The sequence below is a fragment of the Balaenoptera ricei genome, chromosome 8 (assembly GCF_028023285.1).
Source record: "Balaenoptera ricei isolate mBalRic1 chromosome 8, mBalRic1.hap2, whole genome shotgun sequence".
NCBI classification, from domain to species: Eukaryota; Metazoa; Chordata; class Mammalia; order Artiodactyla; family Balaenopteridae; genus Balaenoptera; species Balaenoptera ricei.
In genome coordinates this window covers 28,245,007-28,272,526 of record NC_082646.1, presented here as the reverse complement: position 1 = coordinate 28,272,526, position 27,520 = coordinate 28,245,007, and the positions used below count along the sequence as shown (strand labels likewise).

The 27,520-nt window shown below is 43.8% G+C and overlaps 1 pseudogene; it reads left to right on the top strand.

The window, feature by feature from the left end:
- The first annotated feature begins 226 nt into the window (after nucleotides 1-226).
- LOC132370124 (serine/arginine-rich splicing factor 3-like) lies at nucleotides 227-3,232 on the top strand (annotated as a pseudogene).
- Nucleotides 3,233-27,520: the final 24,288 nt, after the last annotated feature.

The window sequence follows — 27,520 nt, the reverse complement described above, 5'->3', positions numbered from 1 at the left end:
GACCGTGGGCCATGCCCTCCCCATGGGGCCCCGGACCATGTCTCTGTGGGCGGGCACGGCTCTCAGGTCGCTGGCGGGCACAGCCAATCCCCCTCCCTCCTCCTCCTGGCCCGGATTTCTAGACACTTTTGTGCTGTCCTAGCACGTGGTCTTTATTAACACAGGTCCTTTTGGAACCAGAAACGGCGTGAACCGTGATGGGCTCTAAGGCCAAGGGCAGGAAGAAATGCGGCCAGGCTCTCCAGGAGCCACCCAGGGGTCTCCCCGGGCTCAACAATACAAACTCGGCGGCTGTGCAGAGAGCAGCTCATCCCCACGGCGCCCGAACACCCAGCCCCTGGACGGCAAGACGCCTGTTGCTACAGGTGGCCCGTGGCTCGCTGTTGAGGCCCGGCCCCAGGCGTACGCCACCTTCTCTGGGGCCACCTCTCCAGTTCTGCGGTGGGGTTCTCCTGGAAGCCCCCAGTCACCACAGGACAAACGTGGCCTGTCTTCAGCCCAAGAAGGTGGGGACACAGGACTGTCCCCCGTGCTCCCCGCATCACCCGTGAAGCCCAGCAAGCACCAGAGGTGTCTGCGGGGAAGATGAAGGGCTCGCACACAGCCCCCATCTACTGAAGATGCTAAACGGCAGAAGCACAGGCTGCAGCCACATGCGGTATGGACCAAACACAAGTGTCCTTGCAGGAACCGATGTCTGAATGTCAAGGCCGTGCCCGGGCCACAGTGAGAAGGCCCAGACACCACGCAAGGCACAGAGAGGGGATGGGGGGAACACCTTCGAATCTGAGCTCGTCAGGCATCACCCCAGAGGGAGAGGGAGAGGGAGAGGGAGAGAGGCAGAAGGAGATACGGAGGGAGCGAGAGGGAGGGAGAGACTTCTCTCCCTTCCCTGGGAGTTCTCTAGTGTAGCCAAGGCTGAAAACCACTGCATTTCAGGAGATGGGTCCCCATATAAAAGTGAAATTGTAGCTCATGACATTATCGACACATATTAAAAAGGCCCAAAATTTTGGGAAGTCAGGGAGGGGAGCAGGAGGCTGCCTCGTAAATGAGGAGAGATTGGGCGTCAGAGAAGGGGCCTGTGCAGCCCGCCGCCCAGGGCCCAGTAGACTTCATCTCCCAGCTGTGGTCCAGGGCTGGAAGTCAGCGGGGAGGTCAGGCCATCCAAGCATCAATGTTGACTTCAGGGCTGATCTAAAAGGTGCCTGGTGTATGTTGAAGCAGAAAAAAGAGAAAGCAGTGCGGAGAATATGGGAGGGGGAGGGAGTCCCCCTCCTCAGCCCTTCTCCCTCTCTTCCTCCCTCCCTCTCCCTCCCTGCCTCTCACACTCCCTCTCCCTCCATCTCTCCCTCTGACTCTCTCTGTCCCTTCCTCTCCCTCTCTCCTTCCCTCTCTCCCTGTTCCTCTTTCCCTGTCCCTCTCTCCCTCTCCCTCTCCCTCTCTCCCTCTCCTCCCTCTCCCTCTCCCTCCAACTCTCCCTCTCCCTCCGTCTCTCCATCTCCTCACTCCCTCCCAGAGAGGGAGAGACAGAGGGAGAGGCAGAGACGAGGGAGAGGGTGACAGGGAGAGGGAGAGGGAGGGGGCAGAGAGGGAGAGGGAGAGGGGAGAGAGGGAGAGGGAGAGAGGGAGGAAAACAGGGAGAGAGAGGGAAGGAGACTTCTCTCCTTCCCTCTCTCTCCCTGTTTTCCTCCCTCTCTCCCTCTCCCTCCCTCCCTCTCTCTCCCCCCTCTCCCTCTCCCTCCGTCTCTCCCTCTAGAGATGGAGGGAGAGGGGGGAGAGAGAGGGAGGGAGGGAGAGGGAGGGAGGGAGGGGGAGAAGGGGGGGTGATGGAGGGAGGGAGAGGGAGAGAGGGTGAGGGAGAGAAGGAGGAGAGAGGGAGAGCGAGAGAGGAAGAGACCTCCCTCGCTCTCCCTCTCTCCCTCTCCCTCGCTCCCTCTCGCTTCCCCTCTCCCTCTTTCCTCTCCCTCTTTCCTCTCCCTCTCTCCCTCTCCCTCCCTCCCTCTCCCTCCCTCTCCCTCTGAGTCTCCCTCCCTCACACTCTGTCTATCCTCTCTCAGGAAGGAGTGGGAGCAGGAGGGAAGGAGAGTCAGAGAGGGAGAGGGAGAGAGACAGACAGACAGACAGACAGAGACAGAGAGAGAGGAGAGGAAGCAGGGAGAAAACAGAGAAAGAACACACCATCTACATTTCTGTCAAATGACACCGGGGATCCTTACATAACCAGGAGAAAATTACACAGCGAGGCTCTTTCTCAGCTGGAACTGGAACTGCAGACGGGGCCAAACACCACCAGGCTGGCCACACATGTCCAGCCACTGCCCCAGTCCTGTGAGTCCGGTCAACAGGGCCCTGAGTGTCTGCTCCAGGGAGCTGGGGTTCACCCTCTCACCCGGGAGGCCGGGCCAAGCCAGTAGGGCCCCAGGCTGGACACATAGGGGGAAAAACATCCCCACAGGACAGCTTGTGCGAGCAGATTCAGCTGCCAGATGCTAGAGGCCTGGGATCACCCTGTGGCCCGTGAAACCCAGGAGCCACGAGGGTCTTGCATCGTGATTCCTGTCCATTGGACTGTCAAGTTTATGTAGGGAATCTTGGAAACAGTGGTAACAAGACTGAATTGGAACGAGCTTTAGGCTATTATGGACCTCTCTGAAGTGTGTGGGTTGCTAAAAACCCTCCCGGCTTCGCTCTTGTTGAATGTGAAGATCCCCGAGATGCAGCCGATGCTGTCCGAGAACTAGATGGGAGAACAATATGTGGCTGCCGAGTAAGAGTGGACCTGTCGAATGGGGAAAAGAGAAGTCAAAATCGTGACTGCCTCCTTCTTGGGGTCGTCGCCCTTGAGATGATTATCGGAGGAGGAGCCCTCCACCTCGCCACACATCTCCAAGACGGAGAAGCTTCTCCCTCAGCCAGAGCAGGTCCCTTTCTAGATATGGGAGAAGAGAGCGATCACTGTCTCCGGAGAGAAATCACAAGCCCTCCCAATCTTTCTCTAGGTCTCCTAGCCGATCTAGGTCAAATGAAAGGAAATAGAAGACCACTTTGCAAGAGGAGTGGTGTACAGGAAATAACTTCATTTGACAGGAGTATGTACAGAAAATTCAAGTTTTGTTTGAGACTTCCGAAGCTTGGTGCACTTTTTAAATGTTTTAGCTGTTCACATTTGTTTGTCTCTTGGGACAGTGACACATAAAGGTGTCATTCTCTATGGTTTGAAATGGGTCCTATGAGGCATGTAATATGAAGAATTGTTCCCTTACAATGTTCCCTTAAGCAAAATTGAATTTGCTTTGAACTTTTGTTCTTGCCTACACTGATAATAAAACTCTGACTCCTGCCCAGCTAAAGTGTGATGTTTACTATTATGGAAACAACACTGGCAAACATTGAAAAGGCTTTCTGTAGCTGGGATATGGTATGCAGCTGTAGTTAAGCAAGCAGTCTTTAAAGGGTGCTGTGAACACAAGCCAGCAGGTAAAAATGAAAGCTGCACCCTTACCCTAGATTAGAGGTTTAAAAATTCCACTAGTCTTCACACCGGACAAGAGGTTGTCCAGTGACTTTAGAATCTAAGAAGTTTCAAGAAAGTTAGTTTACCTTTGATTTAGGTCATAAGTCCCCTGTGTGATTGCTGTACATGAATACATAGCTCTTTGTAATATTACTTGGGAATTTGAGAGTATTCAAGACACCAATGTCCTGCCAGATTAAGAGTATATTGTAGAGCTGAACTTTGAGTTACTGGGCAATTTTTTTTTCAGGCTGTCATTTGTAATACGTTTTGTGACAATCCTTGGGATTAAAGTTTTGATTCCAAAAGAAAAAAAAAAAAGAATCCGCCTGCCAATGCAGGGGACGCGGGTTCGAGCCCTGGTCCGGGAAGATCCCACGTGCCGCAGATCAACTAAGCCTGTGGACCACAACTACTGAGCCTGCGCTCTAGATCGTGGGAGCCACAACTACTGAGCCCCCGTGCCACAACTACAGAACCCGGGACGTCTAGAGCCCATGCTCCGAAACGAAAGAAGGCACCGTAATGAGAGGCATGTGCCCGCAACGAAGAGAAGCCCCTGCTCGCCGCAACTAGAGAAAGCCCGTGTGCAGCAATGAAGACCCAACGCAGCCAAAAATTAATTAATTAATTAATTTTTAAAAGAAGACCTCCAGGGCTTCCCTGGTGGCGCAGTGGTTGAGAATCTGCCTGCCAATGCAGGGGATGCGGGTTCGAGCCCTGGTCTGGGAGGATCCCACATGCCGCGGAGCAACTCCGCCCGTGAGCCACAATTACTGAGCCTGCGTGTCTGGAGCCTGTGCTTGGCAATGAGAGGCCCGCGCACCGCGATGAAGAGTGGCCCCCGCACCGCTATGAAGAGTGGCCCCCGCTTGCCACAACTAGAGAAAGCCCTCGCACAGAAACGAAGACCCAACACAGCCATACATACATACATACATAAAAAAAAAAAAGAATGTAAGCAGACAAGAATAGCATTTAAAAAAAAAAAAAGAAAGAAAGAAAGCCCTAGAATTAATTATGTTTAAAGTAATGGTTCTCTCTCTAATACACTCTCCTTTAAAAAAAAAAAAAAAAAAAGAAGACCACCATTGGGACGGCTGGGGGACAGCTCCACGCTCTGCTTCCTGAGGGGGGCCTGCACCCAGGGACTCAGGAGGCGCCCTTGCTCCTGGCGATGCGTCCAGAGGCCCCAGCGCAGGAAAAGCACACATGGCATCCACGTAGGGAGGCCGGGCCCGGGGAGCACATGGGGTCTCCCTGGTACTATTCTTGCCACTTCCTTACAGGTGTGAAGTTTTCAAAATAAAGCATTTGGGGAAGAGGGCAGAAGCTGAAAAAGCCGCCCAGGCCCCAGCCCTTCAAGACCCCACGCCGGGTCAGGTGCGGGAGGACCCTGTGAGATTAAAGAAACATCACAGAGCGTAGGGGCGGGGCGGGGTCTCGAGGGACAACCTCCTTCGGGGCAGAATCTCGGTAGACAGACCGCCACCTTTCCCTAGGAAGGATCCAGAACCTTGGGACCCAAACACTCTGAGCACCTCAGGAGAAGAAGGCCCTCCAGGGGGCAGGGCACACGGACCCCTCTCGACCACCCCGCGGGGCCCGCACGCACCCAGCTCCTCGCCCGTGAATGTCAGGAAGGTCACGTCCCCGTTCAGGTTCTTGTTGAAGTCGATGCACAGGAGACTCAGCCTCTTTTTTTTATTTTTTAAAAATTAAAAAATTAATTTATTAATTAATTTATTTTTGGCTGCATCGGGTCTTTGTTGCTGCACACGGGCTCTCTCTAGTTGCGGCGAGCGGGGGACACTCTTCGTTGCGGTGAGCAGGTTTCTCATTGTAGTGGCTTCTCTTGTTGCGGAGCATGGGCTCTAGGTGCACGGGCTTCAGCAGTTGTGGCAAACAGGCTCAGTAATTGTGGCTCACGGGCTCTAGAGCACTGGATCAATAGATGTGGTGCACGGGCTTAGCTGCTCCGCGGCATGTGGGATCTTCCCGGACCAGGGCTCAAACCCATCTCTCCAGCATTGGCAGGCGGATTCTTAACCACTGCGCTAACAGGGAAGTCCTCAGCTTCTTCTTCGTTTTTTTTTTTTAAACACCTTTATTGAAGTATAATTGCTTTACAATGGTGTGTTATTTTCTGCTTCATGACAAAGTGAATCAGTTATATATATATACATATGTTCCCATATCCCTTCCCTCTTGCATCTCCCTCCTGCCCACCCTCCCTATCCCACCCCTCTAGGTGGTCAGAAAGCCCTGAGCTGCTCTCCCTGTGCTATTCGGCTGCTTCCCACTAGCTATCTATTTTACATTTGGTAGTGTATATATGTCCATGACACTCTCTCACCCTGTCACATCTCACCCCTCCCCTTCCCAATATCCTCAAGTCCATTCTCTAGTAGGTCTGTGTCTTTATTCCCGTCTTGTTACTAGGTTCTTCATGACCTTTTTTTTTCCCCTTAGATTCCATATATATGTGTTAGCATACTGTATTTGTTTTTCTCTTTCTGACTTACTTCACTCTGTATGACAGACTCTAACTCCATCCACCTCACTACAAATACCTCCATTTCATTTCTTTTTATGGCTGAGTAATATTCCATTGTATATATGTGCTCAGCTTCTTCTTGATGCTCTTGATTTTCTGAAGGAAGAAGACGGCCGTAAAATCGGGGGGCAGGGGCACGGAGGGCGGTTCAAGGAAAAGAGGCGGATGAGGTGGACAAGAGGAGGGAGATGGGAAAGAAAGGGCCTCGGGTCCTAACTGTTAGGACCCTCCTCAGGAGTTACCCCAAGGGGACAGCCTAAGCTTCAGCCATTTCAAAGGAGCTAAGTTTCTGTCCCTTCAGGGTCTATCTGGTTTGCAGAAACAGGTAGAAATGGACCAGCCTGGGGGAGGGAGCGACGTCGGGCGCAGAGGAAAGTGCCGGTTCCCCGGGGCCCCTGCCGGGCCACCAGCAGGCGGGGCGCCTCGAGGACCTGCCCAGGCTGCACCCTCTGCCCAGCCCAGGACTCAGCGCGCCTGGCCCCGCTCCCGCGCTGAGCAGACGTGCCTGTCCGAGGACAGGAGGGGCGCTGGGGGAGAGTGCCCACTGGCTCTGCCAGGAGCAGGGGCTCATCGGGCACGCCTGGCTCAGAAACAGCCCGAGGGACGCCGGGCCTCTGCGGGCAGCAGGCGCCGTGCCGGGCACTGGCCTCCCTGCAGCCTCACGGCCCCACCGGCCATGACTGGGCAGGAGCACAGGGCGCCCTGGGAGGGCGGGGCGGCACTCAGGACCCCGCCCTGCGCCAGCAGGCCGCCTCTCCTTGGTGCCCCCCTCCACGGGCGTCCCCGTTGTCCCTCGGGCCAGTGGTTCTCAAGTGTCAAGGCAGTCTGCGCAGCCCCACTGTCCACAACCTCACCTCCCCCAGCCTCGAAGCTCCATGTGCCTGCCGCTCCGGAGGACTTCGGGGCCCACGTGCCCGGGCCCCACCCTGGATGCCGGAGTCCCACAGTCCTCTGAGTCCCGGTTTCCTCCACCGCAAGGCACAGCACCGGCCGAAGCGAGACAGCATTTGTGTCGAGGAACAAGAACTGTCGCTGAGTCCTGGGTCGGGCCTGGTACCCGCGTTCACCACGTCTGTCACTTTCTGACGCAAACCAGCCAGCGCAGGGCTGCACCCCAGCCCCTTCTGTACGGGGCTCCCACACTCGGGGCCACCTTCCCCCTGCCCTCATCACCCCGGAGAGGCCCGGAGCCCCGGGGTCATTCTAGCCAATCCTGAGCCTGCTCCATCCCCAGCACCCACACCTCAGGCTCCAGTCCCCAGCCACCCCTTCCCTCATTCCTGCCAAACCCTCGTGCTCCGGGGGGGCCCTAGGTGACGAGGGGTGCCCCTGCCCAGAACCATGAGTGACAAGCTCTTTCCTCATCTGCTGGCCTCACTATTCTCTGTCCTCCACACAAACCGACTCGGTCAGCCCTCACGACCACCTGTGAGGGGGTCCTTGGGTCACGCACGTTGCAGATGGTGAACAGGGACAATGGGGTCCAGTGACCGGCCTCCGCGGACCCAGCCAGTTGGTGGCAGACCTGGGTCTGATCCCAGCCATCAAGATGTGTGTAGCCGCAGTGTCCCCCGCCACGCACCGAGGTGATGCGCTCGAACATGGGTGGCTCGCAGTGCCCGCCCCCCTCCCCATCCCATGGGGCTGCCTCCCGGGAGGGTCCGGGCTGCCCATCGCCCGCCTGTCCAGGGTGCCGCAGGGACCCCATCCTGCTGGACCAGGAGTGGGAAGAGCTGAGGGCTCTGGGGTCCACGCTGGGGGCAGAGGGGTGTCAGGCAGTTGGGAGGACCTGAAGGGACAGACCCCCAGGGGGGTGCCCACTGGGAACCCGCGTGGCCGCAGGGCTCAGCCAAGAGAGGAGGGAGGGGGTGAAGGCAGACGCCATGCTCTTCAGCCTCCCGTCGTCCCCAAGTGTCCATGCCCAGCAGGAGACGCGCTGTGAATTATGGGAGAAAGGGGTCGGGTCTTGGCTCCCAGTCCTAGCACACAGCTCCTAAATCTAAAGCCACAGGCCGGGTTGCATCTTACAGCCTCCCTGCCTGCCCACCTCCTGGGAGGGGAGAGGGCCAGGGGTTGCAACATGAATCCGTTGCCCATGGCCCCCACTATAATCGTGCTCATGGAACAAAATCTTGGTAAACACGGGGTTCAGAGAGCTGCGGGGTGGGTGCCTGCAGGGGGCCTGGAAGCCCCACGCCCCGCCCCATGTCTCCCCACCTCCTCCTTCCACCTGGCTGTTTCCTTTATAATAGCCCGGTGCTCTAGTCCGTGAACCGGGTGCCTGTGTTCTGGGGGCCTGCGCTAGCCAACGAATGGAACTCGGGCTGGGGGCGTGGGAATTCCTGACACAGCCTGTCGGCCACAAGCGCAGAGGACGACGTGGATCTGTGGCTGGCGTGGGCCGAGCCCTGACCTGCAGGCTCTGACTCCGGGTAGATGGAGTCAGAACTGAACTGCAGAAACCCGGCAGTCCCAGCGCTGCTGCTGCGGGAGCCCCACGCGCCTGGCGTTGGGACGGAAGCTCTGTGGGAAAGGGGGCTGAGGGTGGAGTAGGCTCGGAGGAGGGGGTCCTTCCTTGAGATCCTCCCACCAAAGCCACGGGGGACGGGGGGCCCGGATGAGGCGGGGGGGGGGGGGACGCAGCGAGAGGCCCACGCCGCCCGTGCTCTGGGGAAACCCTGTGATCCTGAGGACCAAGGGCAGAGCAGGTGCAGAGGGAGCGCTGGTCCACGTGGACCTTCCCTCCTGGGGTTGAGGCGGCAGAGAAATGGGCAGAGGCCGGCATGCGGGGCTCAGGCCAGGCGCTCCCCTACTGCGAAACTTCCTAAAAAAGCAGCCGTCGCAGGACTCGGCAACCGCAGTCATGGGCACTTACCCCGGGGAAATGGAGGCTGAAGTCCACACAGAAGCTGTACACAAACGCTCGCCTGACTGGGAAGAGCCCCAGACCGAAAGCCGCCGGGGGCCTTCCCAGGGCAACGGATGACAGGGGCAGTCGTGTCAACGTCAGGATCCTGCTGGGACGCCGACTTGACTTTCACAATAGATGACATTGGGGAAAAGTGGGCAATGGAGTTTCGCTTTCTAGGAAGCTGGCCAACTCCTTTCCAGAGGGGCTGCACCGTCTTCCGCTCCCTCCAGCGACGACGCCCCTGTTCTGTGCTGCCTCGCCAGCACTGGGCACCATCTCCATGTTCTGCTGTGAGCAGAACTTAGGTTTTCTAGTTCTAGGAGAAGCTCCAGAATGACTCGCTAAGGCCATTAGCGAGTAATTGTTTCCCAATGTGTGGCTATTTCCAGTTAAAACCAAAAGCCACCTAATTATTGCTTTTCCCATAAAATTAAATATGAAATCTACATTATGTAATTGTACACTTAGTTCCCCCTTTGTGTATTCTAATTTCTTCCTGAGAAACCTAAGATGCCATCTTGCAGACTGCCCACAGTGGCTACGATTTGGGCAGCAGCAAAGGTCAACTTTAAACATTTTGCATCTAAAGTGGCTTTGGATACCTTTGGATAGAAAGTACAGTCTGAGCCATTTTACAAAATGTGCGGCCATTTTACAAAACAGCTTGACAGTTCCTGCAAGTGTTAAACAGAGAGTTACCCTATGACCCAGCAGTTTCACTACTAAATATATACTTAAGAGAAATAGAAACTTAGGTCTGCACAAAAGCTTGTACGTGAATGTTCATAGAAGCATATTTCTAAAAACAAAAGGTGGAAAAAATTCAAATGTCAATCTGACAAATGAATAAACAAAATGTGGAATATCCGTACGATAGAATAGCATTCAGCTATAAAAAGGAATGAAATGTTCCAACATGGATGAACCATGAAAGCATTCTGTAAAGAAGAGCAGCCACTCTCAAAAGATCACATATTGTATGGTCCCATTTATATGAAATGCCCAGAATAGCAAATCTGTAGAGACAGAAAGGAGATTAGTGGTTGCCTAGAGCTGAGAGGGTTGAGAGAATGAAAAAACATTGTTATTGTGTAATGGGTTTCTTTGTGGGGGGACAGAAATCTAAAATTGGATGGTTGTGATGGTTACACACGTCTTTTAGTGGTTACACTAAGAACCACTGAATTGTATACATTAAAGGGTTAAATTATGGTATGTAAATTACATCCCAATAAAGCTGTTAAAATTATAATTTTATATTTATAGATTTGAAAATTCATCCAAAATTACAAATTCTTAAAACATGCAACCTAACAAGACAAACCCAAGAAAAGAAATATCTAAAAAATCTATATCTACTCAAAAAGTTGTTTGTATAATTAAGTACCTTTACAGAAAATGATTTCCAGGGATAAATGGCTTTCCAAGTAAATTCTTCCAAGTATTTAGGGAAGAAAGATTGGTAATCTTACATAAAACCCTTCCAGGAAACAGAAAATAATATATTGCTCAAAATTTTTATAAGCCCAACATAAGCTTCAGATCAAAAGTAAAAAGAATATTACAAGAATAGAATCATAGGCCAGTTTCTCTTTTGAACATGCATGCAAAATTTGTAAATAAAAGCACAAACTGTATCCATGGTATGTAAAACAGTAATATATCACAATCAAAGTGGCTTTATTCTAGTAATGCAAGTTTGGTTTAATGTTCCCACATGAAACTGATCCCAGGAATGAATCCGAGTGGGGAAAAAAAGTCATTTAAAAAAGAAGTCTTGGTAATTCCCTGGTGGTCCAGTGGTTAGGACTTGGCGCTTTCACTGCTGGGGGCCTGGGGTTCAATCCCTGGTCAGGGAACAAAGATCCTGCAAGCCATGAGGCAGGGCCCCGAAAAAAATAAATAAAAAAAAGAAGTCTTAACCAGGAGAAGCACAAGAGTGAATAAACATAACAGATAACGCCTTATGAAAAGTAGCTGAAGATTATGGAATATTCTAAACTTTTAAAACAAACAGAAATTGCTAAAGATTCAAGAGGATGTGACAAATGTTGTACATAGGAAAAAAATAAAATAAAATAAAATACACAAATGATGGGAACCCAAAAATCCAGATGCCCAAGTCCCATCTCTGAAAATCCTCACTCAATGGGTTCTGGATTTCCTCTATGTTTAAAAACCTACCGGTGATTCTGATACGATTCATAGACACAATGTAAAGCTTCTGCTTTACAGGAAATAATACCAGATTATTTTGTTATTTTATAGTTATATTAACAGGCTGTACTATTGACGGGTAAGTTTGATGTCAAAATGCACTCCCCACTAGGGTTAAAAAAGGAACTAGTACTCTCTACTGCTACTTGGTGGCAGCACGCATATATTGCAATGGCAATTATTGTAGGAAGCCAAATTAATGGAACATTTTAGAATTGGAAGACTACATAGAGGTCACCTAGTCAAACTTCCAACTATTATAGTGTGAAAACTAAGGCCCATATAAATGAAATGATTTATCTCCAAAGAGGGTTAGTGAAAGAGTAAGAAATAAAAAATATCTCTGAACTTTTAATTTAGTGCTATTTTTATTAATCTCAATATTAGCTCAAACTTCAGTGTGACAGATTTGGGATTGAATTCTTGCTTGAATTTAGTGGTTGCGTGCCTTTTAGTAAGTTACTACAACACTTTTAACTTCGCTTTTCCGATCTGTAAAATGGTGAGCCTTGACTGATAACAGTGTATGAGATAGCCTAGCACTGTTCTAAACACATACAAGTATTTAAAATGTTTTGGCTCTCATCCCTCTTAAACAATCTCTATCCTCTGAACAATAAAAGTGTCTTTCAGCTAGCAAAGCACCCCAGAGCGGACCACATTCTGGCAAGAGATATAGGATTCCTTTTCTTACTGGAGGTTTCTTTATACCTGATATTTGAACTGCACTGAAACATGAACTTCTCTTTTTTATACTGTATTAATGGATTTGATAGATGAATTTTAAAAAATAATATGCAGGAATTAAGCTGCATTACTCTCAATAAATATAATTCGATAGGGGTGGCTGAATGATAACCAATGTTTGGACAGGGAGTCCATATTGGATATGAACAACCTGTACTCCCATTCGTCTATTAAGAATAAATAGAATCCTTTCAAAATGTGTTTTAAAGGGCAGTTATTTTCTTCTGACTCATTTACTTTACCTGCAAGAAAAAGACAACCTCCTGAATCCTGGTTTAAAAGGCTTTTAATATAAAGCAGATAATTTTTTGCAACATTTCCCAAACTTTCCATTATCAAATTGGCTGAGGCTTCTCAACGACTATCATTTCACAACAATATGTCCATTTTCACCTTCTTTAAAGAATTGGCCTAATAGATGTGCCATTAAAACAGAGCTTCACCCTCAACATATTTCAAAGTTTGTATTCAAACAGTATGAAGAAAACAGGATCAGGGAATTCAGCCATAAAAGTGAATGGATTACTGATACATTGTACATCATGGATGCAACTAAGTGAAAGAAATCAGGCACGAAAGGCCACATGTTGTATGGTTCCATTTATACGAAATGTCCAGCAGTGGCAAATCCATACACATGGAAATATTATACATTAGTGGTTGCCAGGGGTTTGGAAGAGAGGGAAATAGGGAATGACTGCTTATAATGGGTGTAGGTTTCCTTTTGGGGTGATGAAAATGTTTTGCAACTAGGCAGTGGTGATAGTTGCACAGCATTGTGACAGTACTAAATTCCACTGAATGGTACAGTGAGTTGTAAAATGATCAAAATGGTGAATTTTGTATTATGTTCATTTTACTACAATAAAAAGGAGAAAGAGTTAGGGAAAGACTTAGAGTTTGGGAAAGTAAGGTGAACTGGTCAAGAAAAAGACAACTCTACTGTTCAGTTTTCTCTCAGCTCTCCCAGTGCATTAATCCTCAGTAAAACGTAGCCTGAACTTGTAGATGATAGTCATTCAACACAGTCCAGGGAAAAGTAAATAAAATAAAACCCAACTCTTCTTTAACACATCTATGACAGGTTACCTTCCTGCTCAGCCACATGGACATTCATGAGGACGTTTCCATTTAGGTCTCCTCTACTTCAGTATTTTACTCACAGCTCATTCACACGTGTAGGCAACAGCATTCCTTAATTCCATGGACACTGCAGTGCTGGTTGTGATCAGTCTCATGAAAAGAAAAGGAAAGGAGGAAAAAGCCTCCACATTGGCTTGGTGGTCTTGAGATGAAATGGATGCAGAAGACAGCTTGATTGTCAAACTGGAAACTTTTCTTTTCCTTTTCCTTTTCTTTTTATCTCTCCTATCAGGTCTTCTGCCCACTTCCCACCCCCTTCTTTCAAACAGGAAAGACACTAATTAGCTGCTGGTTTTGTTTTGTTTTTGGTAAAACAACTATTGTTTTAGATTTCTTGTTGTTCGGTTAATGTTATTGTTTTTACTGCCAAATGAGCTTCGGTGTTTGATGTAGGGGGTCTCTTGGGAACTTAACTTTTTCAAGTTTAAGTGGAAAAGCTTTTTTGTTTGAATTGGCTTTTACTGGGTGCTTCAAGATTTGCTCTTGGTTCTTTGACGGGGGACGTTTTATTCTCCCATACAATTCCATGAATACTTTTACACTGGCCCTTAGTTTAATGGCATTTTCTATTTATAAATGTCTTTGAAACACATACTGTCAATTATTTGAGGGTAATGACCATGGCCATTGTTGGCACATCTTAAATGTGCATCGTGTTAATTTTTGAGTGTCATCTGGTCTACCATCAGTGCTTCCCTCTTTCTTTCACCCAGTTTTCTCCTTCATTTCCTTCTCCAAATTTGTTTCATTTTTCTACTTTCCCTTTTGCTTCTCAATTCTTGCTTTCTCTTTCGCATTGCGTCTGTCATTCTTCTTCTTCTTCTCCTCTGACTTCATTATTATGGCCAACCGAAACCTTTTCTAGTATGTTCTCTGTCTTCCTTGTCACTTTATTGCCATCCACAAACCCTTACAGAATATTCTTGGTTGACTCCCTTACTTCCTAGCATACCCATGTACTTCATGATCATTTTAGAACATTGAAAAGGGTTGGAATTTTTAAAAATAGGTAATTATAATCAGTCTTCTTTCACCTCTGGCATAAGACTCTTTTTCCTCAATCTGACCATTCTTAAATCTAGAAGCACTCCAGCTCATTGGTCCTCCTTACCCCCATGTCTAGGCCAAAGAACTTGTGAAACCTTAGCCCTGTTTAATACTTGAATTTATCAAAACATAAGAGAGCTAATTCTGCCTAAGGGCACCAAAGAAGAATAAAGTTGCCACAGGTAAACATTTAGTCCAGTTTTATCATGGACTCTAAGTGCCTAGTTGAGTGCTAACCATTAACTCACTTGAACAACAGGGAGCTCATGACACAAACTAACATGTTAATTGTATAGACCCTTCACTTCACCATTACTCAATGTAGCTGATAAACTGCATCCACTTAGCTTAAATAACATGAATGATGGATTTCCTTGTGTATATAAATTGGGAGTTTCTAAAGGTTTCTTTTTCCCCTTGTACAACCACTGACTACCACCTTGCTTGGTCACTGCAATAGAAAATGATGACTAAGAAACACATTGTCTCAATATCAGTGGACATAATGTCCTAGTATTCTACAAAAATCTCAAAATTCTTAATCTAAAAGATAGATCTGCCAATACCTTATTTCCTTATTCTTTGTTAATATAAATACCCAATCTATGAAGGTCTCAGTTTCCTTACTTAGAATATGAGGTGGATAGATTTGCTAATATCTAGGGACATTTCCAATTTTAATATTCCCTGGGTATAAGGGCTGAGCCAAACACGATGGCTCCCTTAATCATTAACCTCGCTCACGATGAAAGTTATCAGCAAGTTCTACTTGTAAGAGATCAAACATTCATATCCATATATATTGTAGCACATTGACTTTTAAAGAACTCAAATTAACACAGCACAGTTACATTCATAGATTTAAGGTCACTGTGGTATACTTTACAATTTTTCTTTTCCCTAGGAAGGAAATGTAGATCGCTAGGAAGGGATTTCTTTCCCTGCCTTTTAGTAATGTAAGCCTTTTATGATCTCTTGGATCCTAAAAGATGGGTAGGGTTTTGGCAGGTGGAGCTTAGGAGAGACCTTTCAGGTGGCAGGAACAACATGAGAAAGGGCAGAAGGAAGAATGGATTTTGAGAAGGACTTGTTATCTTACATGATGAGAGCAGCGTTTCACAATCTCTGTCCTGAGGAACACTGGTTTTATTTATTTATTTATTTATTTATTTATTTATTTATTTATTTTTATTTTAGATGATGTTAGTGTAGTTACAAGACAAAAGCATTTGGGAAGAGCCGTACTCTACATCCCGACATGAAATTCAAGTTTCACTTTGTTACATTATATACTCTGAAAAGTTTTGGAGGAAGGAATTGATTTAATTTTTTCAATTCAGTCTTACTCACACTTGCTTGACAAACCTATATTCAGCTGATGAACTGTATTTTGTGAAAGGCCAATCGGAGAAATGCTGAGATGGAGCTTAGGATATTTCTTGTTGGGACAGGCATGTGATTATTTTTCTTATAAGTCTTTACTGTTTGTCCTAACAGTTGTTACCTTGCAGGATTCAGTTTTTGGTTTTTTTTTACATCTTTATTGGAGTATAATTGCTTTACAGTGTTGTGTTAGTTTCTGCTGTATAACAAAGTGAATCAGCTGTATGTATACATATATCCCGAGGTTTCAGTTTTAAGCCTTCTGTTTTTACTTGAGTCATTGGGCCTGTTAGAAAGCTCAACAGTTCTGGGGGTCTTCATCTCTTATGTAGTTTCCAGGAGCTCCTGGCACTTACCACTATTTCCTCTTGATTCTTTTCCTCCGACTTCAAACTTCTTACGATTATGAGCTGATTGTTTTCTCAGCCTCTAGTGTCAAAACCAGGTACCTCGCTCATCTTCATTGTCTCAGTTACAAGGTGCAATATTTCCCATGTTTATATGTGTCAAAATATGTCAGGAATTGATACATAGCATATGCTTAATAAAAATTTTATTTCCATTTTTTCTTTTTTCAAAGGTATCCAAACACTGGCAAACTTCTTAAATTGAAAGGAGAGTCATCTAATTTATTCAGCTCATTCAACCATCAATATTGAATATTTGTCTTTTTTCTTACACATATTTCTTGTATTTCAATCGTGACATTCTAGAGCACAGTGAGCACATTTATAACTTATTACTGCATTACTACCTTGGCTATTCCTTGACCAAAATTTACTTCATACAACTGACAGCCTAATTAACCTACTGGAGTTTTTTTTTAATGTATGCATACAAACAATAAACACCAATTGCATCGCTAATAACTGAATTTTTACATCTCTATGCACCCATGTATCCAACACCAGGTCAAGATATTATAAAATATTTCTAACACCCTACAATGTTGCCTGTTACTTCTTTCTGTTCCCTACTCCCCCAGGGCAACACCTAAACTGACCTCTATCACCATATATGACATACATGGAAAGAAACAGTGTGTATTCTTTGGTATCTGGCATTTGGGCACATATCATTATATCAGTAGTTTATTCTTTTATTGTGTTTCCCTGATTTTTTAAACCTAGACATTCATATAGTGTCAAAGAACCACTGATTTCTTAATATTATTATGCTGACCTCCATCTTCAGTGGCTTTCTACATTCTTCCATGTGTCTTTCCACTCACTTTCTCTTCCATCTAATTATGTTTTATTTAACCCACCTCAGCCAGCCTTTCCCCCATATTACCCAACACGTAGCACTCTTGTGTTCAGCCAGTTTTGTTCCCTATTCCATAAGCCCTCTGTGCCATTCCTGACACTGTGCCTGTTCCCTGCCCGGAAGGCCTGTTCCCTACCCTCTGCTCTCCTTCCTATATACTTGTTCAAGACTCAGTTTTAATGCTACCTGTTCTAAGCAGTCTTCTCAGAAGAAGCCAGTGCTTTTTGGAATCCCTCTTTAATGAAATCCCATAGCAAGTGTAATCTGTCCTCCTTGATCTGGTAATTAATTATCCATTGTTCCTATCATATAGTGTTTGTTTTTCTTATGGGCTGTTATTGTTTATTTAAGCTGATTATAGTAACTTGAACCAGGAACTCGGTCATTTTCCTCTTCATTCTAGTGCAAGTTTCTGTGATATGGAGTTAAACTCCTTTTCCCTCACTTCCCATTCACCCTCAGCACTTGTTAAACATAAAGTACAAGTGAAACTTATTGGTTAACAGGTTTTTGTGGTCCTTGATTCTGGCCCCTAGAGCTAAGCTGCACTTCTGTCGTGCTAATTTGACTGATTCCTTATTGTCACATAATTCAGGAATTAACTAAATCATTACAAATTTACATACATATAAGATATTATTAAAAAAACCAGTGGCTGTCACAAGTTGAGGCCCAGAGGAGAGTGTTGTATGAGGCCTAGTTCGGTGCGGCTCACACTGAACGCTCGAGCCTTCCGATATTCCACTGTAAGTAAGAAAGAGGTATGCAAATATATGCTTAATATTTAACAGTGTTGATAAAAAAGAGAAGAGAGAACGGGACGACAGGTACTTTGAGGGCTTTTTGGAATTCATGAACAATTATGATTGGATGGGGAAAAAGAAAAACCGAGGGCTAACCTCCCACAAATGAGCTCAGGAAGGAGAGAAGGGCTCATCTGGTATGCAGGTAGAGAGGTTTGACCTACAGAATCTTAGAAAACCTCAACAATCTGAGCAGTGTTGGCAAGAGGCAAACTAAAGGGCTAACGAAAGTCTGCAAAAGTCTCACACAAAGAACTTTGGCATGGTGTTCATCATCTAGCTAATCCTAACATGCAGACATTTATGAGAGTAAAGTCAGGTCTTTGCCAGAGTGGGTTCCTTATTTGGGCAACTGGGTCAAATGAAGAAAGGCAAATGTAGGCTGCCAGAGTAAATAAGGAGAGGAAAAACAAAAAGAACGAGACATACTATTCATCAGTGATTTCCCCCCAATATTCTTAGCCACCCCCTTATCTCCATCTTACTGGTAACACAGGAACTAGACTGAACAATCAGGTAAAAGGTCTCTACAGAAACTGAGGTAATATAGAAAATAAAATAATAAAACATAAAATTGTAAATTTTCTTCCTAGGGGTAGTTGAGATGATAGTTCAGTAATAACATAAGATCAGGTGAAGTCTGAAGAAATTTTAGAAAACCTGGATGAAGTAAGAAAACATCTGTTCGCTGGCATCAGAATGTTAGAGAGACACCAAGACATGTGGGCCAAGTTCTGGAGAGAAGGGAAACACAAACGCAAGCTAGATATTTGGTGCAGTTTTTCTCCTTGAGGCATTTGCTGATTCAAATCTTACAGCCTAGGAGCTGAAAAGCCAAGGAGATCAAAAGACTCTAACTACAGAAGCCAAATGGCAAGAGCTCAAGCTAAAGGCAACAACTAATGGAATGACAAGCTAAGTGTATCTTTAGTCTCACAGGGCTGCAGGAACCATTACATTTAAAGCCTAACAAATACAAGGGTAGTTGGGAATAGGGAGAATCCAAACGTTCACATGGTAATCCCAAAGGGCAACACCCATAGAGGAAGGACAAGACAGAAATAGACCAACCTTCACACAGACTGAAAGACAGCTTTGAAAGAGCTCAAACTGAGAATGGACTAAGGTTACCAGTCCCTATAGTAACTGTCTGCCATGGGCAAAAGGAAATCTTTTCAAGAGAAAGATAACAACATCCAGAATGTGGAGGTATCTTTATAGTTTCCTAAAATAAGTTAAACCCAATTTTTATATAAAAAATAATTTGACATATCAGGAAAAAGACGAAATGATCAAAAGCTCAAAAAAAAAAAAAATAAGAAAGAAAGAAAGAAAAACGACTATATAAATAGACACAGGAGGACAAGAGTTAGCAGGCCTTGGTTAAAAAACAACAACAAAACAACTATGATTAAACAAAGAAAATATACACATGGCAAATAAGCGTATGAAAAGATGCTACACATTCCATGTCATCAGTGAATTTTAAATTAGAACAATAATGAGATACCGCTACACACCTATTCAAATGGCTAAAATCCCAAAACTGAAATACCGAAGTTGGTGATGATGCAGAACAATTGGAATTCTCATTTGTAGCTAGCGGGATACTTAGCACTTTCTTACAAAACTAAACGTACTTTTACCATACAGTGATCTAGTAATCATGCTCTCTGGTATTTACCCATAGGAACTGAAAAGTTATGTCCGCATAAAAACCTGCACATGGATGTTTATAACAGTTTCTTGCATAATTGCCAAAACTTGAAATCAACCAAGATGTTTTTCAATAGGTGAATGGATAAACAAACTATGGTATATCCGTACAAAGGAATAGCCATTCAGCAATAAAAAGAAAAGGCTATGAAACCATGAAAAGACATGGAAGAAGCGTAAATGCATATTGCTAAGTGAAAAAAAGCCAATCTGCAAAGGCTACATGCATATTATATGATTACAACAATTTGAAATTTAGGAAAAGGCAAAGTGTGGAGACAATCAAAAGATCAGTGGTTGCCAGAGGTTGTGGGGAGGGAGAAAAGGATGGGTGAAGCCCGGAATTTTAATGGCAGAGAAATTCCTGTGTATGGTTCTGTAATGGTGGATACGGGTTATTGCATATTTGTCAAAAATCATATAATGTACAAAACAAAGAGAGAAGTCTAAAGTAAAGCATGGACATTAGTTAGTAATAATGTATCAATATTGGTTCATTAACTATAACAAATATATTATGCTAATGTAAGATGTTAGTAATAGGGGAAACTGGGTAGAGCGGTAAGGAGGTATGAGAACTCTCTCTTTTCTGTTTAATTTTTCTGTAAACCAGAAACTGCTCCAAAATAATCTATAAATTTAAAAAACAAATCTAGACCTGCATACAAAACTTGCACATAAATCCAACCATAGCAGCATTATTCTTAAGAGCCCCAAAGTGGAACTAACCCAAATGGCCATTTACTGTGAATGGATAAATGAAACACAGTAATATCCACACCATAGAATTTTTTTTTAAAAAGAAATCTTAAGTTATTTATTTTTTTAATTATTTATTTATGGCTGTGTTGGGTCTTTGTTTCTGTGCGAGGGCTTTCTCTAGTTGTGGCAAGCGGGGGCCACTCTTCATCGTGGTGTGCGGGCCTCTCACTATCGCGGCCTCTCTTGTTGCAGAGCACAGGCTCTGGACGCGCAGGCTGAGTAGTTGTGGCTCACGGGCCTAGTTGCTCCGCGGCATGTGGGATCCTCCCAGACCAGGGCTCGAACCCGTGTCCCCTGCATTGGCAGGCAGACTCCCAACCACTGCGCCACCAGGGAAGCCCCACACCATAGAATATTATTCAGCCATAAAAAGAAATCAAGTACTGATACATGCTACAACATGGATGAACCTTGAAAACATGCTAAGTAATCGTATGATTCCATTTGTATGCAATGTCCAGACTAGGCAAATCTGTAGAGACAAAGTATATTAGTGGCTGCCTAAGGTTTGGAGAAGTGGGGGAGTGAGTGACTTATAATAGATTCTTTTTCTTTGGGGGTGTGGATGAAAGTTTTGCAGTTGATTGTGGTGGTAGATGCATAACACATTAAATTGTACACTTTAAATAATATGGAAAGTAAATTATATCTCAATGAAACTATTATTTAAAATTATGATTAATGTATTCAAAAAGGACAGCATATATAATTTAAGCAAAAATTATCTGTGAAAGGCAGCCAAAGGAAAATTCTATAATTAGAAAAGCTGAAATTAAGCACTCAGAAGACCAGTTTAACAGTACCTTAGTCAAACAAAAGAAAGTATTACAAATGTCAATTTAAAAATAACTATACTAAAATTTCGAGAGAAAAACATGGAAAACAGAGAAATAAGTACATAAGACATATGGAGTATATGTAAAACACTGTGTCTAGCCAGGCCCAAGTCACACAGCCTAGGGAGGAGACACACCGCCTACCTGAATCACAAGGACTTCTCCAAAGGAAAAATGAGGTTCTGATGCCAGAAGTGGAAGGAATGAATTGCAAAGAAAACGAACAATGGTACACTATAATCTAGATATACATCCGTAAATACATAGGTTCCCTGGTGTTGTGATCTGGTACAAACAATAAAAAAAGATGAGACTCATAGTAGAGGCTGCTAGCTTCTGCTGAGGAAAATGTCCAGGGAAGAAGAGTTGACTTATTTAGTTATTTTTTTAGAGTCCACGTATAAGTGACATCATGCACTATTTGTCTTTGTCTTATTTTACTTAGCATAGTGTCCTCCAGTTTTATCCATGTTGTCTTAAATGATAGGATTTTCTTCTTTTTTAAGGTTGAATAATATTCCATTGCATATATATACCATATTTCCCTTATCCAATAATCTACTATGGACACTTAGATTGTTTCCATACCTTGGCTCTTGTGAATAATGCTACAATGAACATGGGAGTACAGATATCTCTTCAAATAATGATGATGTTTCCTTTGGATATATACTCAGAAGTGGGAGGGAGGAAGAGCTTATGACACAAATTAACCATGTGTAAAAGATGTTGTAGGAGTGAAAAAGTCTGAACACCTAGGAAGAAAGGGGGAGCATGGAGTATTTGGAAAGGACATTGTTCAAGGTCATACATAGTTTAAAATTAGGACATTTCAGTGAGCCCGTATGCATGAAGGCTTGCTTATATTTCGGGATTTGAATACAGTGCAAAGAAATGTTGCTAAATTTTCGATCAACATCAAAAAAAAAAGGGTGGAAATGTTTTTTTCTTTTATTATGAAACTGCAGGAAAGGCAAGTCTTATAAGCAGCATGAGGCCCAGTAGAATTTTCCCTGATGATAGTGGTAATTTAGGAGAAGAAGAAGGATCCAAGGCCAAAGAACAATTTTGAAAGCAAAATAAGACTGCTGAGTCTTCACCCAGTGTATGAGATTAAGTTTTAATGGCATATGATGAAGTGGCCCTGACACAGCCGGCAGAGCTCGTTGAGATGTTGAAAATGGCTCTTGAAGCTACAGGAATTGGACAGTAGACATAGAAAAAGAACAAGGTAAATCCAAAAGAGTGGAAGGACAAAACTAATCAAGAGAAAAGTCAAAAATAGAGAAGAAAAAACAGTAAACTTGACAAATAAAACCAAAACGTTGTCCTTTAGAAAGACCAGTAAAATAAGCAATATTTGGCAAGTATGATAGAGATGGGACTAGCTATAAAACAGAATTTTTTTTTAATTACACAAGAATACTATGCTAGCTTTATACCAACACATTTGAAAATCTGGACAAAATGGCTGATAATTGATAAGTTATATGCAGCCAATATTTACTCCTATTTTGAGTAGAGAATACAAAAGTAGCTTTATGAAAATAGAAAATATAATCAAAGATATACACCTTAGAAAGACATCAGTCATTTTCCAATGTATTAAAAAGCTAGAAGAGTCCTAATACAAAAAGCAGATATGGAAAATTTATCCAAAAAGTAACTAGAAGTACATTTCTTTCAAGATCTTAAGTTCTACCCCATATTAGCAAAAAGATTCCAGCAAGATATTTTTAAAAAGTCATTATGATCAGGAGGGATTTATCACCATAAAGCAGATTTTTTAAAGTAGGGGAAAGTTGGAACGAGGAAAGAAATGTCCGTATCGAATATCAAAACACACTCCAAATCTCAGTAGTTTAAAAAAATCTAATAAGCTATAACAGTACACCAGTATATTACTAAAGCAGACTACGAACCCATGTATATGTGAGAAATAAAATATAGGGTACATAAAGTACAGGCTGTCCTCACTGTGGAGCTATAAAAATGATCATCCAACCTGAATTGTGCAAAGTTGATCTTAATGACTGATGGGGAAAGTATTATTGTTCTATGACCTTAAAATCTTTCTGACAAAAACACTAGAAACTTTCTTGTTGGTTGTAAAGTTATAGATAGATAGACTTAAAAAATTCGTAAACCTTCTATTTAGTTAATACAGTGCAACCTAAAACATTAGAAATATTGAGAATTAACATGTTTTATTCCATTGTAAAAAACTTATGAGACTTCTAGTTTTGAGTCCAGCATGGAAGGAGCTTGTAAGTTGCCACTCTGTCCTAACAGCTAAATATCTGAACACACTGAAAAATCAACAGTTCTTCTTAGATTCATTAGAGAAGTGAAGTCATAGGAAAAATCACCATGCCCAATATAGGAGAGGCAAATAGAAGATACAGAGAATAACCACTTACCGGAACAGAAACCCAAGAGCAGATATCTCTGTGGAAAGCAGTAGTGAGGTAGGAAAACCTGAATTGTATTTGACGGATTGCTGGAGGCTTGTGTGGAAAAGTCTGTGAGGTAAAAACTCCAGGGAAACCCCTATCCTTTTGCGAGTTTTGTCTCTTGAGCTCTACCAGGTTGTGACTACCAGGTGAAGGTCAAAGGAAAATCCCCTTGGAATTCTGGCAGGGGGAGGGTGAAAGGAGCAATTTTGAAATACACCAGAGCATTCTGCTGTTCTTCATAAGGCCTGCCCTCAGGAGAAACTGTTTTACCAGAAGCCTAACCTATGGGGATTTCTCAGAGCCTAACTGACCTGGGGGAAGGGAAATATCCTACCCTGACCCCTGCCGGCCATTGTGTTTCACCTAAGGTGAGGGAAAATACTGAGAGGCACTTGTGACATTCATAGCTGAGGAACACATGCTCATTACCAGACTGAGACCTAATCATAAGACTATGCAATGCTTCTATAAAACCACATCACTAAAGGACTATATACTGCAGTGAATTTCACCAGTACATCGTGTCCGGATTTTCAAGGAAGAGAAAAGTGAATCATATAAAATGCTTGATTAAAACCAGAAATGGCAGAAAAAGAGTGGAATATAAAAAAGGAACAAAGAACAATGGCAATAAATATGAAACAGTAAAAAATATGGTAGATATTAAGTCAATGATATCAATAATCATTTTAAATAACAATGGTATAAATACACCATTTAAAAGAGAGAGATTGTCACAGAGAATCGATAAATAAGATCCAAATATAAGAAATCTACTTTAAGTATGAAGGCACATATAGCTGAAAAGTAAAGGGTTGGAGAAAACTACATCATGCTAACACTAATTAAAAGAAAGTTTGAGAAGCTGTATCAATTTCAGGCCAAGCAGAGTTAAGAGCAGAGATAAAGCACAAAGAGGGCATTATCATTCCATAATGATAAAGGGGTCAATTCTCCAAGAAGACATAACAGTTCTTAATGTTTATGTACCTAACACCGAAGCATCAAAATTCGTGACACAACAGCTGATAGAACTGCAAGGAGAAAGAGATAAAATCCACTATCATAGTTGGAGATTTCTACACCCCTCTATCATAACTGGACAAATCCATCAGGCAGAAAATCAGTACAGACAAAGCTGAATTCAACAACACCATCGACCAAATGGATATAATAAACATCTACAGACTACTTCATCCAACAACAGAATACACATTGTCTCAAGCTCACATGAAGTACACACCAAGACAGACCACATTCTGGGCCATAAAACACACTCTAATAAATTTGAAACATCAGAAATCATGTAAAGTCTGTTCTCAGACTGCAGTGAGGTCAAACTGGAAATCAATAACAAAAACAAAGCTGGAAAATTCCCAAATACTTGAAGATTAAACGGTTCAATTCTAAGCAATACATGGATCCTGCTGTCTGTATGTGGACTGAATAACATGCACAGTGGCCAAGCACCTACAGACTTTGAAAGAAGGGACCTGATTGTTCACTGATCATGATACACATCTGTTATATCCCGGGTGATTTGTGGAGTTAAGAACTAGCTGTGAAGTTTGTACTTTATGCCCTTCCTCACAGTTAATATGGCAGTAACTGAAATTTGATTGTTTTGTTGGGGTCCTGGGATTATTTCACTAAATCATGGTAACTGAAATTCATGCATGGGCAAACTGTTCAGAGCGAGGACTGCATGTGTAGCATACATTTGGTAATATTCCATTGCAAGAAACAAATACCTAGAAGAATGTAAAATAGGATGAGAAATCATACTCTTGTTATGAGGAAGTCTGTCCCTAAGCAGAACATGAAACTGAGATATCATAAGGAAAAAGGAGAGTTGATTTGACTTCATAAAAATTAAAGAATTCTGCACAGCAAAAGGCAACCCAAACATAAAAATAACTGACAAACTGGGAAACGTAATATAAACATTTGACCATGGATTTGCCCAACAATTCCTTTTCTTCACAATAGTGTGAGGAGGGGAAATCTCAGTGGGTCACACCTCATGAATCAATAGATGAGAGGTTAGACTAAAGTTCTCATATGGTAGGATTTAATTTTATGGAATGCAAAGTACTTTCCAACAGAAAATGTGGAGTATTACCAGTCTTATCCAGATCCTTGGCAATGCAAGTAGAGAAACCTTGAGTAACTGGGATAGATGAATCTCTTTTCTGTTCTATAAGAGAAGGAGAACAATTAACAGAATGTCTATTTCTCCAGGGCAGAAATCCAATATTGTCTCTGTACCACTGAGCTTTGCAAAACATCGAAACGCACAGTCTTTAGCAAATCACTCTTAAACAATCAAGAGAGAAAGAAATGGAAAGGCTAATGAACTTGCCAATTACATTTGTAGCCCTGACTGTTGAAAATAGCAGTGATGGGAAATATGTGATGCCACGTATGTGAAACTTAAAGAGCACAGAGATTCCAATGGAGTAGAGTAGGGAAGAATGTCTCTGATAACGCACCCAAGTTGAATTATTTATAGTCTCAACTGGGAAATGTTGATTAAGAAATGAGAGGATACAGGCAAGAGCAGCTCCTGAAATTGTGCCTAAATACCTCCAATATTCCTAAGGAATCCCGCGGACAACTGTGTCAGAGCAGAGCTGACAAATGGAGTATAGTAAGCACAGAGATCATGCCCTTGTCAGCCAGCATACGGAGAGCATTACTGATCCTCAGCAAATCATTACTGATCCTCAGGAAAATGTACTGTGACTGGGTCTAAAACCGACTGGAATTTTCCATAGATGTGTGATATTGGAGATGGCTTTGCAGCTGCACTTGCCAAATCACCTTTGCAAACCACAGTAGGTCAAAGCCAGAGGATCAAAGGCTGCTCTGCTCTTTCTCAAATAGAAAAGGATTTTAGAAGTGCCCACTTCTGTCCCACAAAGGATGGGGCTAACAGATTATGAATGAGTGATTAGTACAATATCTGTGATCCCTCGGCTAATTTCCATCTTGAAGCTGGGATATAAAGACTCAGGTGTTGGGTGAGGAACCACAAGCCCTCTGAACAGGTGCTTAATCAGGACTGGATAGTATGAATTCAGGCCTGGGCAACTGACATCTGGTACCAGCCCTTTTTCTGGCAGGCTGCCTTTAGACATGCCCCTGACACCATTGCATCTGTAGCTTTTCGTTGTTGTTGTCTGGCTGTTTAAATACATAAAATGGTGGTAACACTATTTGGTGGCATATTTTATTTTAAAAAACCTTCCATTACTCCATGCACATCAAACAGTAAATGCTTTCTCTTAGTAAACATGCATAACAGTTTTCTGAACTCTTCTGCTCTGGGCAAGATTCACAAATACACCAGGAAAATAAAGTGAAAGATGAGACAGTACATAGTGTTGTATTCAATTGGGTCTTGATACCTAAGTGTGACTCTTAACCAAGGATTCTGCAGTAGTTAAGGACACACATTAAAGTTGTTTAGAGTGTGTCTGAAAGTCTCACTGGCAGAATTTAAATCTCTACTCTGGAAGTTGTAGACCCGAGACAAATTACTTCTCTAAACTTCATTTCCTGCATCTGAGAAAGATAATAGTATCTACCTTGTAGTAGACTGAATAATACCATTGCCCCCAAATGTCCACATTCTAATCCCAAGAACCTGTGAATGTCACCTTAAATGGCAGAAGGGATTTTGCCAATTGGATGAAAGTAAGGGTGTTGAGATGCGGAGATTCTCCTGGACTACCTGGATGGGCCCAAATGTAACAACTGGTGTTCTCGTAAGGGAGAGGCAGAGGGAGTTTTTACTCCAAAGAGAATGTGATGATGAAGTTGGAATTGGATTGATGTGGCCAGAAGTCAAGGAATGCTGGCAAGGAAACAGATTCCCCCTTAGAGCATCTAGAAGGAGGATGGGTGGCCCTGTCAACTCCTGGTTTCAGCCCAGGGAAACTGGTTTTGGACCTCTGTCTTCCGGAACCATAAGACAATAAGTGTGTTTTGTTTGAAGCAAGCACATTTGTAGTAATTTGTTACAGCAACCATAGGGAACTAATGCATACCTGATAGGAACTATTTCTCCAATTAAAATGCATGACTGGAAACACACTTCGTGGCATGTCTGACACACGGTAGGTATGCTACCGTAGGTCGTTCTTGGAAACTGAAG